Source organism: Chamaea fasciata, unplaced genomic scaffold, assembly GCF_029207755.1.
Source record: "Chamaea fasciata isolate MVZ Bird 193981 ecotype frontalis unplaced genomic scaffold, bChaFas1.0.hap1 SCAF_2, whole genome shotgun sequence".
NCBI classification, from domain to species: domain Eukaryota; kingdom Metazoa; phylum Chordata; class Aves; order Passeriformes; family Sylviidae; genus Chamaea; species Chamaea fasciata.
The window spans coordinates 87,889,793-87,911,018 of NW_027094087.1; the positions used below are offsets into that span (position 1 = coordinate 87,889,793).

At 41.2% G+C, this 21,226-nt stretch overlaps 1 protein-coding gene and 1 long non-coding RNA gene across 5 annotated transcripts in view; one reads left to right on the top strand and one right to left on the bottom strand.

Annotated features, from left to right (window-relative positions):
* Positions 1-21,032, bottom strand: part of FHL2 (four and a half LIM domains 2) — a 38,261-nt gene extending 17,229 nt beyond the window's left edge. For 2 of the 4 annotated variants that reach the window (XM_066176666.1, XM_066176663.1), the window contains exon 1: positions 20,904-21,032. The gene's annotated coding sequence lies outside the window, so the exon portion shown is untranslated. Of the gene's footprint in view, positions 1-7,081; positions 7,291-20,903 lie in introns of those variants that run through there. The other 2 variants (XM_066176664.1, XM_066176662.1) reach the window with 2 other exon arrangements.
* On the top strand, positions 3,236-16,008 carry LOC136285461 (uncharacterized). The gene is made up of 3 exons (XR_010719469.1): positions 3,236-3,641; positions 11,024-11,056; positions 15,254-16,008. It is a non-coding gene; the product is annotated as an uncharacterized lncRNA (long non-coding RNA).
* Positions 21,033-21,226: the final 194 nt, after the last annotated feature.

The following is a 21,226-nucleotide window of genomic DNA, read 5'->3' on the forward strand; positions in this document are numbered from 1 at the left end:
GCATAAATATCAGCGCTCACCATGTCATTAAGAAATTATCCAGTGTTCCTCCATCCCATGACACTATTGACTACTGAAAAAGCCGACCTTGCCTGCTTCTGCAGCTATGTCTGTAAGCATAATAAATGCTGTTTCTTCCGTCTCTTATTTCAACTCTTCTTAGGGAGTGTTGAGCACTGAGAGGTGCAGATGCACACGAACAAAAGAAACAGGCCAAGGGAAACTATCTAAAACATGTAGGGCTTGTTCAGTTTATTCAGTGAAGTTCTGATCTCTTGTTGTAACAGCATCTGGGGACACAGAATTCAGCCCCTGTAGATACCAAAGAGGGACCTGCTGTTGACTTATCTAGGTCAGTAGTTCTGGGGCTCTCTCTACCTGTGCCCTTGGGTCAGTTTGTTGTGTAAGCCACCTGCACAGGAAACAACATCTGCCTTCAAGATGTACAGATGTTTTTCCCACCTGGCTATTTTTTCCAGAAGAACAGTACACATGGAGAATTTTCTATCTGTTTATTTCTCTTCCCCTGAGGAAGGAAGATTTGTGTCTGGCAACTCCAATGACATGAGCCATACATGTTTAGAGCATTTGGAAACAATTTATGTTAATGCTCCGAAGGCTAAAATGAAAAGATTTATTTACAACCATGAAATGGCAGTTCAAGCTATGCTGGTCTTTCTGGCGAGAGGTGATTTTTTTCTTGTAACTTTGCTGCTCTTACCACATTCATTATCCATCATCCTGCTGCAGTAACAGGAAAACACTCTTGGAAGACCTAAGCATCTTTCCAAACCAAATCATAAGGCCGTGCATAGGGAAAAGAGGGAAACCTAATTTTATTTCTTTGTAAGTTACATTAGAAAGATAAGAAATTACCATCTTGTAGCACTGATGAGAGGTGGGGGGTGGGGGAAAGTTATGTATGGTCAGAATTCACTTGAATCCCATTGTGAGAAAGTTAGCTGGTGTAGATGTACACCACGACTACCCAAAGCACTCCTGTGTGTTTAGATTTATGAAAACATATTGAGGGCTGGTAGCCTTGTTTGGCTGTCCAGGTATATCTTACCCTCCTCACTGAGTGCCCACAAACACTGTCACAATGGAGCAAAGGGAACCTGAGTGCTTGGAGGTGTTGCTGGCCATAGGACAAGTGTTGATGCTTTGAGTTGCTCAGAGCTGTGACCCTTCAGCAGCAGCTCCTGGACATGGGAAGCCAAGCCAGCTGATGCACAAAAGGCAGGTCTCCCTCCATGAGCCACATTTGCTGCCTTACACTAAAGGTGGCCAATGCAAAGACTAACCAGGCTATGAGGGACAAGTGGTCTAGGCTTTATTCTTAGCTTGTAAATGAGACAGAGATGTTTAGGCAGATGTGGCTGCACCCCTTGTCTTTTAAATTTTTAAGCTGAGAAGAAAGCAGAAGCATTTTCTCTTCCTGCTGCTATGGAAGAGCAATCCTGAAGTAAGCACAACAAAAAGAATTTGGCACAAATTCTGTCTTCAAGAAAACAAGACCCTTATGATATATCATTTCTCTCCCAGAACAGCCCTGTTAACAAACCCAATGCTTTACCAGTGTGTGCATCAAGGCTGGGATATTAAAAGTACTTGGTTACGGAGGGATTCATTGCTGTTTCTTAAGCTCAGAGTAGGTATTCACAGATGTCCTAGAAGCTCTTAATCAAAAGCCAGGAAAATTTGGTTTAATATTTGAAAATAATAGTGATAATAACAAAAAGCAATAAAAAATTGACCCCAAGTAAAATATCCCAGTCATCATGCCTTTAGATGCTGAATTTTAAAAGCTATTTAAAGAAAAAAAAAATCATTTTTAATAAAGTTGCCTTACAATATTCTTCAAAATTACATTTGGATTTTTCCACGGTCTCACCTTCCTTGGAAATGGCTGACTTATTTTGCATATGGTATAATATTCTGATCTCCTTTTTAGAGTTTTTTAAAACCTCTTTAGAGCAATTTTCTGACCAGACAGACTGCATTAACATATGCAGATAACCAAAGCATACCTGGTTTCTGTCTGAATTGTACAGTCAGTCTGTCGTGAACTGTCATGTGGATAGTGTGCTGGTTAAGATTGTATTCCTTAGCAGAATATAAATAATGGAAAAAAAAAACCAAAATAGAAAATGTTTCTATGTGCGGCAAGATTCCTCACACATCTGGCAGGATAATCCCAGTTATAGCAGTGGAGAAGGAACCTCCACTTGTGGTTCCTGTGTTGTTTATTGAGTTTGGCAGTCAATAAAGATCTGCTCCAGTCTAGAGCCACTCCAGCAGTGGTAGAGCAGGAAGCAGTGGTAAATCTACAAATGGCACAGAAGAACTGAGCACTGACATTTTGAAAGCGTACCCCACAGAGTTTGCTCTATGGTTATCTCAGGTATTGAAGTGACTGGAGGGTCTATGGTCTTACCCATATCCCTGCACACAGTTCAGTTACAAAAGAAATGTATTGAAATAACATGGAGCATGACTTAAATCTGCCACAGCAAGGAGGAGCACAGTTCAAGTGGAAAGGCTTGCTTTTTTTTTCTATTCTAAAGCCTTTTGAAATTGCTGTCCTCTATCTTTCTCTTACAAAATAAGCAAATGCTTGCTCAAAGAAAGGTCAAGTACTTGATCCTGTTCAGCATAAAAATTTATATTTCTAATAAGAGCATTTAGGCAGATAACAGAAAATGATAGAGGAGAAAAATAGTATAAGATTAATAAACCTTATTATTATTTCTGGCACTATCCTGCAAAAGTAGTGTATAAGCTAAATGTCTGTAGACACTAAAGTCCAACAAAGGTTGGTTTTTCTAGAAGAGGATTGTTTTCTCTTATTGATAGGAACACTGCTAATCTCAGAGGAATTAGACTTTAAGATAAAAATACCCCAAAATGTCATGTGCTACCATGTAGTCATGTTTCCAAATTTTTCTGTATTTTTGAAATCTTGCACATTACAACCCAGGGGACAAAACCAGAACAGTGTCCCAAATAGCCTGTGTTTCCTTCTTTAAAGAAAGTATAGAAGAAAAGTTGGGATGATTATGTGGAAGAAGAACGCTTTTTTATTTGTTCTGGCCTCTAGCAGCACAGCTCTGGTTCTGTTTACAGAGGTAAGACCACGAAGCCCCCTTGTGTCTAAGATAATTGGCACACCTTGTTTGGGGGATCAGTTAATGCAGGTGTTACAGCAGCGGTATAAAACTGCTGTGGCAGTCAATGCCTCAGGGCTGTGAGGTATCCAAATTTCCCTACTCAGTTGCCATGCCTGTGGCCTTCCAAAACAGGACAAAGGAGGCTACATAAACCTTGGGGGCACCCATTCAGCTGGGCACATCTTAGCAAACCAGATTGATTGCACCTGGATGAAATCAGTTAGGCCCAGTTTTGGGGGTTTGTGGCTGGAGACTGGACACAGAAAGCAAAGAGAACAACTACTAAGGTTGAGCCAAAGTACCTGTGGTACATGAGAGGCAAAGAAGAAAGCACAAAGACACAGGGAGCCTGGTGACATGGACATAGGCAATCTTTTTATGGGCAAGATTATTTCCAGTTGAAGAAGGAAGGTGTTGAATCCACCATGGAGAGCTGCACGGCATAGTATGGAGAGGTGGAATTCATCAAAGGTGAGATCCTGGTCTCTGAAGACACTTCTGCTCTAATTTTCAAGGGTGCTTCAAAGCAGTGACAAAATACATCTGTGTAAATGCTTGCAGGTATTTCATGGCTTTATGCAATTTGCTGCTTTTATTGTGCAAGATGAAGTGAAGAAACAGTGGTGGGTTTTGAGCCCTTACACTTTTGCTTGCTGAGGGTCCAGAACTAACTCACACCATCAGAGTGAGTTAGAGACCTTAGAGACCATCAGAGACCTTAGACCTTTCTCTGCAGTGGTTGATATATTTGGAACTTTAAATTCAAAAATTTCCTGTGAAAGGGGATGGTGAATATGTTTATGTCAGTGTTATGCTCACCTCTTATAGCATATTATTATATGTAAAGTAACCATTCAGCATCCTAGTTGATATAATCCAACATAATATAGAAGGGTATGTGAAAAGGAACAAAATTAACTTTTTCACCTGGCATGGGTATTTTGATGTTCATCCTTAGGAGAAGGCTCTAGTGGTTTATAATCAAATTCTGTCTATATATAGCTAATTAATATTGTTGAAATGTTAATGCTTCAGTGGCTGTCAATGTATCCAAGATTTATTTTCATGAAACCTGTCATTACCCTGCCACCTCACACTCTCACTTGGGGTGAATCTGCATCACAAATAACTGTGCATATGTAAATTAAATATTAAAACTACACCATTAGAATTAATCAGTCTAAAAATGCAAATTGAGAGATTCCTCCAGTCTTTGATGCAGTGCCCAAGTGAGGAAAAATCATTGCCTACAACACTACACCATTCAGAGTTTGTCCAGGGATCCTCAGGACAGATTTACCCATAAGAGAAACAAGAATGAGACTTAGATCTGAATGCTCCTGGCCTGTGGGGGCCTGTGAGCATGCTGGCCAGCAGCAAAGGGCATTGCCTGTGACTGATGGGGTTAACTCTTATCTGACCTTCCCTTAACTCTGAGTATCCTGGCCCCCGTGAGATGAGGCAAGGCAGGGAGGTGAGGACGTCAGCAGGTAATACATTGCTTGGCTCTGAGGCTCAGAGCTCAATGCCCTGGAGAATTGAGCCAGGGGTCTCTTGTGAATATAGGTCTTTGCAGCCCTCCTTATTCCTTTCTTTTGGGATGAAAGCTTGAATTGGCAGTGCAATGCAGCAGAAACTGTCATCAACCCTTACAATTATAGGAGTTGTACTTTGTCAACAATGTTTTGGGGTTTTTTGTTTGTTCTGTTTGGGGTGGGTTTTTTGGGTTGGTTTGGTTTTTGTTTTTTTGGCTTCTGATGTTCAAGGCATGATGGAATCCTGGCAGATTGTGCTGGGTGTGATCAAAGGAGTTGTCTGATCTCTTTTCTAGTGCAAGGTATGCCATCCGGGAGAGCTGATGTTTGCATGGACAGGAAAGATGTGATTTCAGGGAAAGTGCTATCCCTAGACTTCCCTAAGAAGTGGGAAACAGATCATTATTTGTACCTGAGCTCTTCAGTTGGGAATCACCATTAAATGCTGTACATGGCAGGAACTTCACATGGCCAAACAATATCTGACACAATATAGCCACTGCTGTAGGATAACAGTGATTTCTCAAAAACGAGTAATATTTTCCTGTAAATCCAAACCACCTGGAAGTGACTATTTGGTGCTTGCATATATAGCACTGCTGATTTCCATGGGGGCACATTTGGCAGAATGGTGAGAACCAAAAATAACTGTATTTTATCCTAGCACTTTAGCCATCTTGGGCTTTTTCAAAAAACCACAAGAACTGGTCCACCCCCTAGCCTCAGGTGTGCTAGTTAGATGGAGATGTCAGGTGGAAACCCCAGGTAACTTTTACAAATTTGATTCCTCAACAGCATCATTTTATATCTTTTCTGTTGCCCCATTCACCTCAACCACATGTTGGTTCACAAGCCAGAGATCATTTTACCCTATGGCTGGGATAAAAGTTTAATTTGTGCTCTAGTCAGATTTGGATAGTAATGCTATGGTGTGTCAGGAACTGAGTTTTCAACAGCAACTCATACCGTTTTTAAAAAAAATTTTCTCCATATGTGACCAAGAATTGGTAAGATTCTATTGAAAAAGCAACCTTTAGAATCCATATTTTCCCAGTTATGTTTACAGGTGCACAAAATTTTTGTAAATTACAAATTGCAGACATAATTTTTTGTAAAATACATGAATCTTTTTTTTGTCTCCCATATCCAAATGCCTGAAGCAATCATGTTCAAAGTTTATCATCTGGCTGATAAAAGGCAAAGATTTTGGCCAGAAAGCTGGCCTATAAATTTATCAACTGCTGAAAATAGGCTTCACAGCAGAAACCCAGAAACAACCTTAATAGTAACACTCTTTCACATTTGGATGCATTTGTATATCTAATAACACAGCCTTATGTAGGTCTCTTATAGAACAATTCCTATTCAAGACAACATATAAATATGCATAACCATCAATAAATGTTACAGCTACTGACCCTGGGAATCCCAATGTCAATTAGCAATCTTAGTGAATTACTTCTAGATTGGAGTCAAGGGAGTGGCAATCACAGACTGACTGACTTGCTGGTATATATATTTTTATAATGATGTCTTGCATACTCAGCAAAGCTGTGTGTGCCTCTGTACACAGCAAAGCTGAAATATGCGGGTATTTTGTCAATTAAATAAAAGCCATATCCCTTGGGGGAGTAAAAAGTTTGGAACAGCCGTGTCAGTGCAGACAATGAAAGTTAGTATATCCTTTATTATGTACACAGAGAAATCCACCTTAGCGTACAGTAAGGGCTGGGTTATTGTGGCTGCACACCCATGCACACAGAGGGAAGCACAAAAAGAAGGAATGCGGAGCTATTAATTGGGATTTGTATTTTAATTTATTCTCTCCCCATAAAAAGAAGCAATACGATGCTGATGGCTCCCCGTTTTTCCCATACACAATCTGTCCACACTGCCTGCAAAGAGGAGAAGCTACCTTTGTTTCATGTGCATCTGCTCTTGCTACAGTACAAAAATGCTCCTTTGTTGAGCTCGGCAGCAGGAGTGCAAGGAGGTGTAAGGAATCTAAGACCCCATCTTCTACTTTTTATCACCTCCCCAGTGGATTACACACGCAGCACAATACAGTAATTAAAAATAGTTACACATGAAAAGACCCAGCGCCTCATCAGCTCGCTGATGTGTCACTTTACTGGCGGACATGCAGCCGTAATTGCTGCGATAAGAAATTTGTCTTTTTGTCCTCTTCACACCCCTCCCCGTGCGCTCAGGAGAAAGGGGGACCAGCAATCTCTCTCCTCGCATCCTTCCCCAACAACACACTGGGATATTAAACAACCCTCTCCTCCTCTCTGCACCCTTTGTTTAAAGCGACACCTCCAAAGATATGTTCTGTGGGTAGTGGGAGGGAAGGGGAAAAAAGGGATATTTACTTACAGAGCAGTAGCGGGCAGTTAATGCCACTTCCTGGACCGGGGACAGGGGGTCACATCCATTAACAAACGTGCAAAGAGCACACTGGGCTGTGCAGAGGAGAGCTGTACAGCCAGCTGGGGCTTTCTACCCCTGCAAAGAGCGGCTCTGCCGATTCCAGCTCTGCAGTCAGTGTTGTGTGGAAAGAGGCTGCTGCCTTCCCCAGCCTAGTGAAACCCCTCGCTATCATTTTACCATATAAGGAGACAAAAGCATCGGAGACTCATATTCTTTGAGGCGCTCTGCAGCTGGCATTCGACACTTTCTCTATTCCAAGGGTGTCAATACTTCCCCCTCCTAAACATCTTGTCTTTCTTGGCCCCCTTCCTAAAATAAGGCTCCCTCTCCCCTCCTCCAGCCTTTCTTTCTCTAAACCCCTGATGCTTATTAATAACACGGCTTTGCTAAATCCGAGAGCTCCGTCTTTACAGAAGGAGAGGGTTTACAGCAGCTCAAGCCAAAACATTTGTAAGGCTCTTCACCTGCCTGAGAGAATAAAGTCCTTGGTTAAAATTGGTATGAGGCTCTTTTTGCTTTGGTCATTTTGCCTGCTGAGTGTCCTCTTGCCAAAGAAGAGTGAAACAACCTATCTCTCTTCTCCTTTGTGAAGAGGTGCACATTTTTACTAAGACCGGGAGTGCAGGCATTTCTTTATGAGCATTCAGACCCCAGTCTAGTTTCTTTCCACCCCTCTTTCTTCCCAAGCATCCCCATAATCAGGAGGAAAACGAACAAAAGCAGGGGAAATCAATGAAACCAAAGCAAACCATCTTTTTGTAAGAGGAAGCCAAAGGAACAGATTGTCTCAGCACATGCTCAGTACCCAGTCAAGAGCCTTGCCAGTGTGTACATGGTAGGAAGAGGGGGAACTATTAATCCTACTAGAATCAGGAACGGCTTTTTCTGCTACAAAATCCAATTTCATTTATCAACCATTCTAGCAGAAACACATTCTGCTAATCAAAACAGTGATGGTCCTGAAACCTCCCAGAGGGAAGAATTTGGATCAGAAGAACATGGGAGATGTCTGCTCTCTGCAGCTTGAGGGGTAGGCTGGGGAAGCTTTTCAGGGTAATTCTTCTGTAATGACTGGTGCTTTCCCAAAGGGAGGTGCTTTAATATGAATGCTTTCCACCTTAAGGAAAACCAGAAGGATAAATATGTAAAGCCCATTATCCTGAGAGAGTCTTGCTGTTGTTTTGCATCCAGAAGATGCCGGGTAGTCCAGTTTTGGGTACTGGGTTCTGGCATGTGCCTGAGCAGTGGTGTAGGTGTGCACACCGGTTAGATAAGGGTTTCTCCTGCAAAACAAACATCTGCCAGAACCCTGCCCTGTACTTGCTGTCCTCTTATGCACCCAAACATAGTCAGATTTGGAATGGGGGTGAAATGTGTTAGTTGACCTCAGTGCTACTCCAAATCTAGAAAAGCACAGAATAAAATGGTGGGGAAGGGCCATTCCTAGTTCTTCTATCAGAAGAACGCTCTCAACTCTCCTTTGCCGGTGTGAGTTATTTTGATGACCAGCAATGATCTGTTTGTCAGCTGATCCAGCCTTTGCTGTTGAGTTTTCAAAACACAAGCATCATGCCCTGGAGGACTGACAATGGGCCTACAGTATTAAGAACACCATGGCAATTAAATCTTATTTAAATCAAAGCTGCTGCATTCCCCAGCCACATGGGGAGTCCCCGACTCTTCCCTTGAATTTGCAGTGGCACTGTAAAATGAATAAATCAAAGAGTGAAAAATTTTCATTGAACCCATGAGCTACCTTGGAGCTGCACCTATATCTTGGGAGAGTCACTGTTTGGGTTTCCAGTCCCATCAGTGACTTTCTGGATGCCCTTGGACAGGACATTTAATCTTTCTGTTAATTAGCTTCACTGTCTGTAAAAAGCTCAGGACAGCCAAACTCATGTGAAGGTTGCTAGGAAATACACAAAGGACTAGCTAGAGTATAAATATAACAGAAGTAATTGTTTCTCTCTTTTAGGTTAAACTATTGCACAGTGGCAACAATAATAATTTGTTTCCATCTTAGTTACTGTTCTTACCTCAACTCTGATTTAGTAGTGTACATAAAAAAGGAAACAGGCCTTGAAGGTGATTAGAATTAGGCTTTGATTCCAAACTTTTCTAAACAAACTAAATATTCTGAATGTGTTAATTGATTTTTTCAATTTCGAGGATATTTTTATTTCCCCATCTGTCCATTGACAGCTACTGCAGCAAGTCTGACAGAAATTTTTTGACGATCCCTGTGGTCATACAAGACAAGTGTTTTCCACAAGTATAAGTATATACTAGCTATAGCTGAAATGATTTAGTTTACCTGTTGCAGGTCTGAGTTGACTTAAGGAAGATAAAGTAATTTTTGCCTAATTTAATACATCTCTGACTCCTTGAAGGCAGAAGAGCCTCTGCTGATTTAAAACCCATTGATTTGTGGACTCACTATGGGACTTGACACTCAGCAGCCACACCAAGACTGTGTGGAGTTGTGAAAGGGATGAGGGAGGTTACCAGGCAGCACCTTCCCTCATCCCATGATGAGGTGTATGTACTCCATCAAACACCACTAGGGAAGGTACAAGGAATGTCAAATCTCTTACCCTCCCTCAGGACCACTCACTCCACATTTATCTGGCAAGTAAATATTCATCAGCGATTGGCAGCCCTCCCCAGCCCCTTTCCCACCAGAATCAAATCCAACAGGTATGAGTGGGTGGGAGAGCCACAAATTTCATTAATTTTCAGAGAGATGGGGAGGAAAGGGCAGAGGCCCTTTCACTAACAAATTTGTTCTGTAACCTACTTATTTTTCAATATATGTTTGGGGTTTTTTTTTTTGTTTGTTTGTTTGTTTTTTTTTTTGTTTTGTTTTTGTTTGGTTTGGTTTGGTTTGGTTTGGTTTGGTTTTTTTTGGTTGTTTTTTTTTTTTTTTTTTTTTTACTTCATTGGTTCTCTGAAGAACCCAGCAGAGATCAGTTCTCTTCAAGGCTTCAGAGGAGCCAATGCAATGAAAATGGGGGCAGTGCTTCTAATAGGGGGCCTAAACCATGAGTGGAAATACAAGTACAGCACAATGATTCACAAACTTATCCTATGGTTTATATTTTCCTCATGTATATAGCATTTGCATTACATATATTGCTTGTTCTTCAGTTGTCTGAGTGTTTAACTGGGTAATTCTATGTGTAGAATGCTGTACCTCCATATGGGGAAAAAAAGGTGGAAATAGTACCATTTTCATAGCAGGACTTCTCAATGATTTTACTAAACCTTCATAAGTCTCACTTCAGCTACTGGGCTGATGTTGGAATAACTATAATTTCAGCACTTATCTCCTTTTCTGGCTGAAAAGAATGAACAAAGAAAAGTAGTGGAAAGAGACAGCTGGAAGTGAAATATTTTTATTTCCCCCAGTTTGAGACACAGAGGTATATAATGCTCTCTGAGAGAGCAGGGTAGGCAAAAATACAGCTTTAGGTTTGAAAGTGGCTAAATGACTGCATGATTCCTTACTCCTGAAAACTGTTAAGTTACTTTATCAGAATTCAACTAATCCCCTTTTTGATATTTGAATCTGTGTAACACAAGCTTCAATTGAATATGACAGGGTGCATTTAGGAGAGCTGCTATTTTTGGCACTACTAGTTAGGAAGGAGTGTAGACTAGTGCAGAGGTTGCGTTTTAGATCATTAAATCTAAAATAACACCTAGGCAACACTAAATCTTCCTAAAATTTCATTCTCATAAAATGCTCATAGGTATGTATTTTCCCCAAGATTATGAGGAGTTTGCAAAGGATAAAAAGATATTTTCAGCATGTATTTTCTTTCTCAATTCAGTTTCCAAGTCACAAGGCTTTTGCGTTATTCTGATCTTCCTTTCTTTCCTTAGGAGACTCGAACCTCAAGTAGGAAGACACATCAGGTAAGAAATACCGGCATTTAACATATTCTGATGAGGGAATTACAGACATCTTTGGACAATCCATTAAAACCACCCCAGCCAAGGCAGATAGAGAATGTCTGCTTTGGATGATGCAAGACTTCTATTATTGATGTTTAGTCTAAATCAATGTGGAAAGATTGTGGTTTAGAAACTCCTATCTAATTTGTAAAAAAAATATATGCTTTGATATTTATTTTCTTAATTTTTTGAATAGTTTTCACATGCAGTGTTAAACAATTTTCTTCTGTAATTTAGAGAAAGGTGGCATGGTTCAGTAGCATCAAAGAACTTCTGTTTTTTATCGGAAAAGTTATCTTTAGAAGGATAATGTGATGCTATGTGACAAGAGAGATGATTTAGACTCAAATACAAGTGTGACTCTGTGGTAGCATGGTCTGGGATAGAGACAAAAAGCATTTTAGACCATTATGGTCAGTTTGGACAAAGACTGCATTATTTTTTTAAGTTAGTCAGGACTTTTGATCCAGTTAGACCCAATTTCATTCACAGAAATCTATCTCCTAAAAGAGATGTCCCAAAGTGAATATGGCAGTGAGAGACCTGTCAAAATGTGCTCTGTCACTTTCTGTGCAATTGCTCCTATGCCCTTCTCTCTGTGGACAACAGGTATAAGAGAGGGCTTGGAATGGGTGATCCAGGCAGAGAGACAGCTGTGTCCCTTTTTCTGCTGCTTTCCTCTCTCCCAACTGAGTAGACAAACAGCTTTTATCACTGATATGCAGAAGAATACAATTTGGTCACAGAGGAGAAGTGTAGTGGTGCTTGACAAAGAAGCAGACAGAACACCAAAGAAAGCTTCAAGGATCAACCCAGGGTTTAAAGGAATGGTATCTCCTAAGGAAAATCCCTCTTGTTGACAGATGAGTTTCTAAAAGCTTGGAAAGCTGAGGCACCATGTTACAGGACTGATAGGTCCTTCACTGGACAAGCAGCATTGTCAGAAAACTATCCCAGGACCTCATGGATTAAACAAAAGTCGTACAGGCCATTGCAGGATAAAGACAGCCCATCAAACAACTCCCCAAGCAGTAGCTGCCTCTACCATGTGGCGCAGCCACCCTGAACAGCTCTCACCCAGCTGTGAACTGTGTGAAGAAATAATGAAGATTAAAACAAAGAAAGTGAAAGACAACAATTCTTACGGAGTACAGGCTTTCCCTCTACTTTCCCTAGCATTCTTTCTAATTCTTTTCTCTCACTAAGAAAGGGATGGTGCCTTTACTTTTAAGGAAACTAGAGTAAAATGTTTTGGTCTTTGCCTTCTTCACACTTCTTTGCCTTCTAAGTGTTCTCTAAATCCCTCAGCTCTATAGTTTGTTCATCTGTAACCAAGGGTAGAGATCTTGGTGGCATGTCTTTGCAAGTGCTTTGGGATAGAGAGACAACCCCCAACAACAGGTGAGGGGTCTTCATATGACTCTAAATGATAATAGTGCAGGGACCTATGCAGAGGAGTTCTTGCTTCTCTCCTTTCCTCTGGATTCAACTTGACTGCCATGTGGGACCTGAATATGACAGATGGGAAGAGCCTTTTGGGTTTTCTACCCCTGTAGATGGAATCTGGGATGTCAAATTACTTAAAGAGGTTGCAGTAATTGCTGGTCTTCTGAGCTGGCAAATACTACGCCCTAATTTAGGGTTTATTAATTTTAGTGTAATCATGATTTATCATTCCCTGTTCCAGATGCATGAAACAAACACACTGTGATTGTTCCAAGAAACTAATCATTCTGTGTTTCTGACAGCACCAGAGGATTGCTATTCTGTAAAAAATAGCTCCCATTCCCTGTGGTGTTCCCAGCAGCACAGTCAGCATTTTCCCTGAGGAAAAAGGCAAAATCCTCTTTCCACAGACTTTTCCCCTCCCACTGCCCCACTGCTCATGGCTTCTTCTCCAAAACCTTATTTCTGTGTGTCTAATCTGCTTCTGCTACCCTTAGCACTTTTGCTGCCTGCACTCCTGATAGCTGTTATCACCCTCTGGAAATAACCAAGAGCAACATTTAAGACTACCATTTCACTTTATCAGCCAGCATCAGGAGCTTCTGAGCCAAGACATCTGTCCTAGGGTGACTTTCTGATGCTTGTATCCCCAATTGTCTGTTCTGTTAATGCTGGATATTAAGTTCTGCACCTTTAAGACTGGTTCTGAGAGCAAAGGGAGGAAAGAAGAAGTGCACAGTTTGTTTTGTGAAATTGAACAGTTGGCAGATATCTTAAGAAGTTATCTAACTAATTTCCAAGGCAGAAGTGACAATGTCTAAGTCGCTCTGGGCAGATCTTTGTTTAATTTACCCTTAAGGATTAACATTAGGACTCCACAACCTCCAAAGAGGAAGGAAGGAAGGAAGGAAGGAAGGAAGGAAGGAAGGAAGGAAGGAAGGAAGGAAGGAAGGAAGGAAGGAAGGAAGGAAGGAAGGAAGGAAGGAAGGAAGGAAGGAAGGAAGGAAGGAAGGAAGGAAGGAAGGAAGGAAGGAAGGAAGGAAGGAAGGAAGGAAGGAAGGAAGGAAGGAAGGAAGGAAGGAAGGAAGGAAGGAAGGAAGGAAGGAAGGAAGGAAGGAAGGAAGGAAGGAAGGAAGGAAGGAAGGAAGGAAGGAAGGAAGGAAGGAAGGAAGGAAGGAAGGAAGGAAGGAAGGAAGGAAGGAAGGAAGGAAGGAAGGAAGGAAGGAAGGAAGGAAGGAAGGTTGCTTTAGACTAAAATTTTCAGTCTAACATTCATGCTTGTAAAGGATGAATAGTGTCAGGCAGAACTTGTCATTTGTAGTTATTCTGATCACACCATAGCACTATGAGAATCACTGAAAGCAGGGTTCCTCCAATTTGTTATGCTGCTCTTGGGAAATGTCTTGGGAAGTGAGGAGAGAATGTAATGATATCTCTTCATAATACTCTGCCAGCCTCCAGCAACTTTTGGCTTGGGGATTTCTCAACCTGGAGGCAGTATCCATCCTGAATATCACTTTCATGAACTTGCAGTTCCCTCCTGATTGCCTGAAAGGAAATTCACAGCTCCCAGTAACAGGTAGCTCTACTCTGTGTTGTTGAAGAACCATCTTCCTTGTGTCAATTTTGAACATATTACCTACTAGTTTCATCTGAGACCTCTTAGGTCTTACCTTTGGAGATATAATGAGAAACTGATCTTTATTCATATGCTCCAGGCTGTTCATGTCTTTGTCAATCTTTATCATATCTCCCCTCAGCCATCTCTCCTAGGCCAGGGAGTCCCAGTCAACCTGTTCAGTCTGTATAAAAGCTACTTCTCGTGTTTTATCATTTTTCCTCATATTTTTTCAATATGTCAATTTAATTTTTCAGGTGATGTGGCCAAAACTTTTTAACATTCAGTTTGAATTTTGGCTGCCTGTGTTCTGTTGCTTTGGGTTTTTGTTGTAAACCTAGATAACCTCTAAATTTCACACCCAGCTAGACATCTCAGAACCATTACTTTATAGCTAAAGTTACATTTCCCCCCCACATTCACTGTTTTATGCTCATCTACATTCAGTTTGAGATGCTGTTCTAGTGCCCGCTCATCCTGTTGCCTAAGATCTTGTTCTCTCATCCAGTTTCTCAGTCTTAGAAGAATTTCCACTAATAAAGTCCTATTAATCTCTTTGCTGTAAAACCTATTTTTCAACTGATTTTATGCAATACATGCAAATATCTTCCCACTTGTCCTATTACTGTTTAAGTGTTTTTAAGGTTTTGTGGTGAGGGCCCTTAGTGAATACAGTGGAACGGACAAATAGGCAGATGTTGTCAACCCACGGTCTCCTGTATCTCCATGCTGTTTATTATCTCACAGGAAGCTGATGGATTTGTAGAACATGATTTCTCCTTACCAAGCTATATTGAATTTCTCCCAATGTATCATATTTACCCAGCTTCTCTACCCTGCATAGTAATTTCTCCTAAATTTGTCAGCCTTACCAGGCTCTATTTCTCCCATTTTCTCTTGGAAGGATTTAAGAAGGATGATGCTGTATTGGATACTTTCAGGTGCTCAGTTCTGTTTTAAATAAGAGGCCATGGACTATTATTATTTCAGCTAATTCATCCTTCAGTTCCTTTAAATCTGTTGGATGAACACCATCTGGTTCTAACATTTTCTTCCTATTCATTTTGTTTATTTGCTCCATACCTCTTCTACAGACACTTCAGCTTGAAATAGATCCTCTGATGATACCCATAAGGAAGCATTCTGCTGCAGGAAGATCTCCAAGTTCCTCACAACGAACACAGGAGCAAAAAAAAAAGCGATCATTTAGCCTCTTCTGTTACAACCTGCTCTTCCTCAAGGACTGGTTATCTGTTGGCCCTATCATTCCCCAAACCCTCCAGCTTGCCTAATATTCAAAAGAAGCATACAGTTGCAAATCACTTCCCAAATTACTTCAGACTCACAATATTTTGATGTAAGTAGAAACCGTCACCCTCTCCAGTCTGACCATGATTGGGGATGTCCTGTTTTGAAGAAAGATCCTTCTGTATGGAAACAATTATTTTTCTTCCCAGCTACTGTTTGTATACATTACAGATAAACTGAGAGGATCTGAGATGTAGGCTCAGACATATATTATGATTGAGTATATGAGCTTAGATTGTGCACTTTGAAGTAGAGTCCTTGTTGTTGATCCTCTTAGGCCTGTGCTTACTTTGAACCCTATAAGTGCTCAGGCCCTTTAAATAATAGGATTAAAGTGATCATTTGGTGGCTGATGTGAATTTCATGTCTACCATTTCACATAGAGCTGAAATAATATACCATCCACTGTCAGTCTGATAGGCATATGGATTGTATTTGTCCCTGCCAAGTTTATATTCACATGGCTGTCTAGCAGAGTTGCTGTCTTAATGTGAATGAAATTCAAATGTTGTGAATAAAATGAAAGAAAGACTTGTAATAATGGCTCGTCTTGAAGTGTCTCTTGCTGAAAGATAAGTAATTTTTATGAATCATTAGAGAGGAGTCAGAACTCATGTTATGAAGCAGTGCTAATCCTTTTGCTTATCCCTACTGTCTAACCATAAAGTCCAGTGAGTCCTGGCTGGGTTGCCACAATGTAAATGCCTTACATGACAGAGCACTGCCCATCTGTCTGTCCCTGAAGAGCCTGTCCACAATGATGCTGACTCTCCCTTATATCCAGAAGGATTGCCAGGAACCCAGACTCCTCATTTGCATGGAAGAGTTTCTAACACTTGGATATCCATCAAAAAACGTGGGGAAGGGGCTAGCTTGTCTGCCAGCACACAGAGTGCTGGAGAGGCAGTGGGAACTTCACTTGCAGGAGAGGGCAGAGGAGGACCTGTGAGGAAGGCAGACTGCTCTGCCTGAATGTCTACAGCACTTCCACAGCCATGTCCAGACTGCTTCCCCTGCCAGCTTTCTCTGTGAGCATGTCCTGGACCCAGAGCTGTTTGCTATTTCCGTTAGTAAACTGCAGATCCACCCTACATTTGCATAAGTAAACACAGGGCAAAAAGGCAGAATGGAAGTATGGCTGCCCTCAGATCTGGTCCTTAGAGCGCCCTTACTTCTTTTTTTCTGAATTAGGAAGAGGAGCTGTTTTTCTCCCCTAAAAGGATGTCGAGAGAAGAAACACTCAACAGTGAAATGCAGGCCATGCGAGCACATAACACATAATGTGTCTAACCTGTGCTCACACAAATTCCTGAGTGGGGCTTATGTGGTAGAGTTGAAAAGTACAACAGAGTTAGCTCTGAGAACTTCCTCTCTGATGTTGTTCTGTACCCTGAAAAGTGCCCTGCTGTATCTCTCTCTTTGTATTATAATTAGTGTACTAAGCCCCTGAATGTGCTGCTGCCTTCTGCACCCAACGCTGGAGGCTGGGAGATGTGTTGCAATGGAAACCATGCATAGGGAATTAGGATACCAAGCATCTAAAAAATGGCATAAATAACAGAATAATTGGCCTCTGTGTGATGGCATCTATGGCTTGCAGGTATTTTTGTTTTCATATGGTAAAATATAAGCATGTTGGGCTTTGCTTCCCTAACCACAGACTACCAAAAAAGGAGCACTAGTCAATGCTGTCAGTGCCTCCCTCCTACAGAAAGGATGCAAATTTCTAGAAAGACTTTGGTGAAAATCTGTTCAGCTTGACAGGGAATATGCTGATCTGAAAGCCCACTAGCTTTGTTTCTGGAGTGTGTGAGACAGCTTCTGACCCCACTTATGTGCCCATTTTATTCTCATGACAAAGTACTTATTTTCATTTTAAAGAAGAGTTTTACTCTAATTTGTTGTGATTGAGGAGTTCCACAGATATTGTAGGAAAAAGAAAGAATATTATAGGAGCCCCTGTATAAGTGGCTTCATAAAACTATTACTGAAAATATTAAATGAGGTTGAGAGAAAATGTTTTTTCTTCCTCTTTCAGTTTCACTTATTCTTGGTAAGCATTTCTTAACAGTAGCCAGTAAATCAACCTGTAGCAGAAATTTTGAGTTTTATGAAGTTGATGGATCCCTTTGAAATATCTGTGGTAGTCCTTCCATGTTTGTCAGAGGGAGTTGAGCAAAACCAGGCAAAATTACTCCAGCTGCTTTCAGAAAAACTAGGACTCTGCGCAATATGACCTATGCTTCTCAAAGTTGATCAGCATTAGATGATGAACATTGTGAAACAGTCTGAGATGTATGAGCATGAAACTGTACTCACTGATATAAAGCCAAAGATAAAATATTGCAGTCAGTAATAAATTATCTCAGTGAAAAACAATTGTGTCAAAAGTGTCTGTGGTTTGGTTAGACAACACATAGCCACAAAGAAGGAAAAATAGTGAGAAAAAATTTGCAAATGCACTTTTGTGGTACAAATCTACACAAGTTTGACACTATTAAAATTAGGAGGGAAAAAAAAGAGTTCTGAGTTTTGTTAAAATAATCTGTGGATGCATCTGAGAGAACTCCCATTGACATCTGTGGGGCCAGGATTTCACCCCCAAGTCAGTATTCACATCCACTTCCTTCTCTGGTTTTCTTCCTTGCAAAATAGCCTTTTACATTTTCTGTATTAAAGAAGTGTTTGAATGAAGCTGCCCCCTCACAGCCTCTTGCCAGCTGCAGTCAAAGGTCTGCCTTGTTCTGATGGCTTGCTGTTTGCGAGGAAAAAAGTCAAGTCATTCATCCATTAATCATATTTTTAAATGCTAGGTAAGAACAAAGTATTATTGTTGGAGATTGCCTTTAGAATGGCGTCACTTTCTAAACAGGCTTTGGGTCTTTTTGTTTAATTTCACTTTTAAATTTAAATCCCATGAAAAAATCACAGCATTAGTATGTATGTTCCTGCATTTTGTTCCAGCTAAAGACTTCTGGCCAACACAGTTTTTTTTAAAAAGCTAATGCTTTGCTGTACATGATAGGAATGCTGCTTCTGCTGCTTGTTTTTCAAAGGGAACACTCTCAATACATCAGTGGCTGCAATATCTTAACACTAAGTGCCCAACCAGGAGAATTTTCTCATTTTTATTGTTTTAGCCTGAGGCTTGGGAGATACACAAAGAATTTGAGGACACGAGAAAACTTCTAGTATGTGAGAAGTGAGACTACTAAAAATTACTGGGTTTGTACACAATTTCTTTATTGCAGAATTTACTGTGGAAGCACATCAGTTTAGCTTAATAGCAAGATCTTGTAATAATCAGAGGAGGAAAGGCAGCTGCCATGTCCCACTGGTGTCCCTCTAAAACACTGCATTCTCTGGTGGGACACACTACCTTTGGGCACCAGGTAACAGGAAATTCATCTCCCCAGTGCTGGGGAGCAGAAGGTTGGAGCTCTGTGCAGATCTGCCCAGACCACAGTGGCAAGATGGTCACAGCTGGAGAGCGGGGAGGTATGTGGAGATGCTGAGGTGCTGCCTGTAGTGTCTGGAGATGTTCAGCCTTCCGAGGCTTCCATGTGGGGACAGTATGCCCCAAGAAAAGGTAAGTGTATATGCAGATAATTTAGTATTTTACATTACTTTATTCTTCCACTTAAGTTATGTGTTGTTCTTGACATGAAAGGTGGAGCAAACTTGTCCCTAAGCATGTTGTCTCTGCACTATCTACACTGACTGTCACAGCCCACCCACAGCCACCAGCATAACCCTGAAAAGCTAAGCCAGACATGACATATTACCTGAGGACATCAACCATGGCAGTGAGTGCCTGTCACAGGTGAGGTTGGATACATTGGGGCAACCTCAGAGGCCACGTCTTTGTAATCCAATAAATCAAATAGGACACCAGGATGCTCACAGGCACTGAGATTCAGTCACCTATGCTTGTCTGTTGACCAGATGTTTAGGGCTGTACCCCCTGGGCATGGCCTAAGAGCAAATTCTATCCCTAGGACATGTTTTGGACGTGTTCACTTGATTTCAGAGGCCATGAATGTGTAATGGCTTGGGCACAGGCCCAGAGCTGCATTTCCCGCAGGAGTACTGCCAGGCACATGCTGCTATGGCAGAGCCCAAGAGACAGCCCTGGAACCAGCCCAAAGTGCTGCACCAATTGCACCAATGTCAACACCTACCTCTCATCTTTGAGTCAGTGCATCTCCAGCAGCTTTAGACCAAGTAATCATCTGACCCCTTGCCTTTGAAATCCTCCCTTAGGATCTGACCTCAATCTCACACACTTTGGAGTAGACTATCCTTTCCTACAAGCACTGGCTTTGTGTCAGGTCTAAGGGGCAGGAGTCTTGCTCCTCAGGGTAACCAGGGACCTGAGATCCTGCCAAAGCCCGTGAAGGACTCATCATCTGAAAAAACCTTTCTTTCATTTAAGTTCTTGAATAATGGAATAGTAAACAAACTCTAGTGCAATGTGTGATGGCTTTAGCTTTTAGGCTTAAAGTAAATGAATTACCTTTGTGTCATATTTTGTGATCCTTGGATTTATAAGCCTTCGGTTATATGAATATTTCTAATAAAAAATTATCTGTAAATGCATCCAAACAAATGTACGCACATACACAAATAATCTTATTTTCCCTAAGAGGTGTTCTTTTATTGGCTCCATTTAAAAATTAATGCTCTCATGAGATGAGGTTAAAAGTAATTTAATGTAACAATATCCTGATAATTGGCATTTTGCGGTTATTGCTAATGCTATTTTACAGGCTAGTTTTGATGAATTCCTGCTTTGACACACAGTTATGATTCAGTGCTTTGCTTTCTTTTCCCTTTTCCCTCAGCTGCTGTAATCCATAACAGATAATTGTTTAAAACATGAAATCAGCAAGAGTCACCTGTGATTTTCCTTTTTTTCTTTCATGGCCACTAGAAAATGGTCTGAAAGAGTAGAAGAAAGCAAAATGTTCCTTCTGTCTGTCCACTTTTTTTTTCCCCACTATGTATTAATTTTCCAAACATTCAACATAAGGAGGAAAATGCTGAGAGGAGAAAAAAACTCCAAAACCTAATTAAAAGCTTTCTGCCTGAAGTAATTCAGTTTTCTATTCAAACCAGGGAAGTGTCTATAGTTAGATGTGGCTGTGTTCCTTGAGAACATGAAAACATGACAGTGTATTATTAGTGAAGAAACTAAAAAGCAGCTGTTAGTTAGCACCTGGTTCCCAACAGCAGACTGGGAATACAAAGAGAAACTCTCTGTGTGTGCCCTGGCAGCAAGAGAGGAACAAACATCTTGAAGTTCACTCTTCCCCTGAGAAAGCAGCACTCCCCTCAAGATGTCTATGCAGAGCCCTGAGAAGTGACAGCAAACAGCAGGTGGAGAGGAGAAAGGGCTCAAAAGACAGTGAAAACCAAAACAAGGCACTATCTTACCTTGCTGCAGCTCAGTGCTGCCTCTGCTCATGAGTCTGTGAACGAGAGAGGACAGGACAGACTTGCCTCTTTATTGGATTGCCCAAACTATGTTTCATAATTAGACAGTTGGGCATCCATGCTTCAGGGGAGCTATAAATACAATATCTCCAAAGCAGCAGCCATGGGTAGGAGATAAGGGCTGCAGCATTTCTGTGCTAACCAGCCTTTTAAGGCATCACAGCTAGAGCTGCATGAGGGCTCCGATGAAAAAGGCTGTTGTGCTCTCGAGTAGTGCCAGCCTATCACTTTGCTGCATTTGAGAGTGCCTTCAGGAGGTGCTG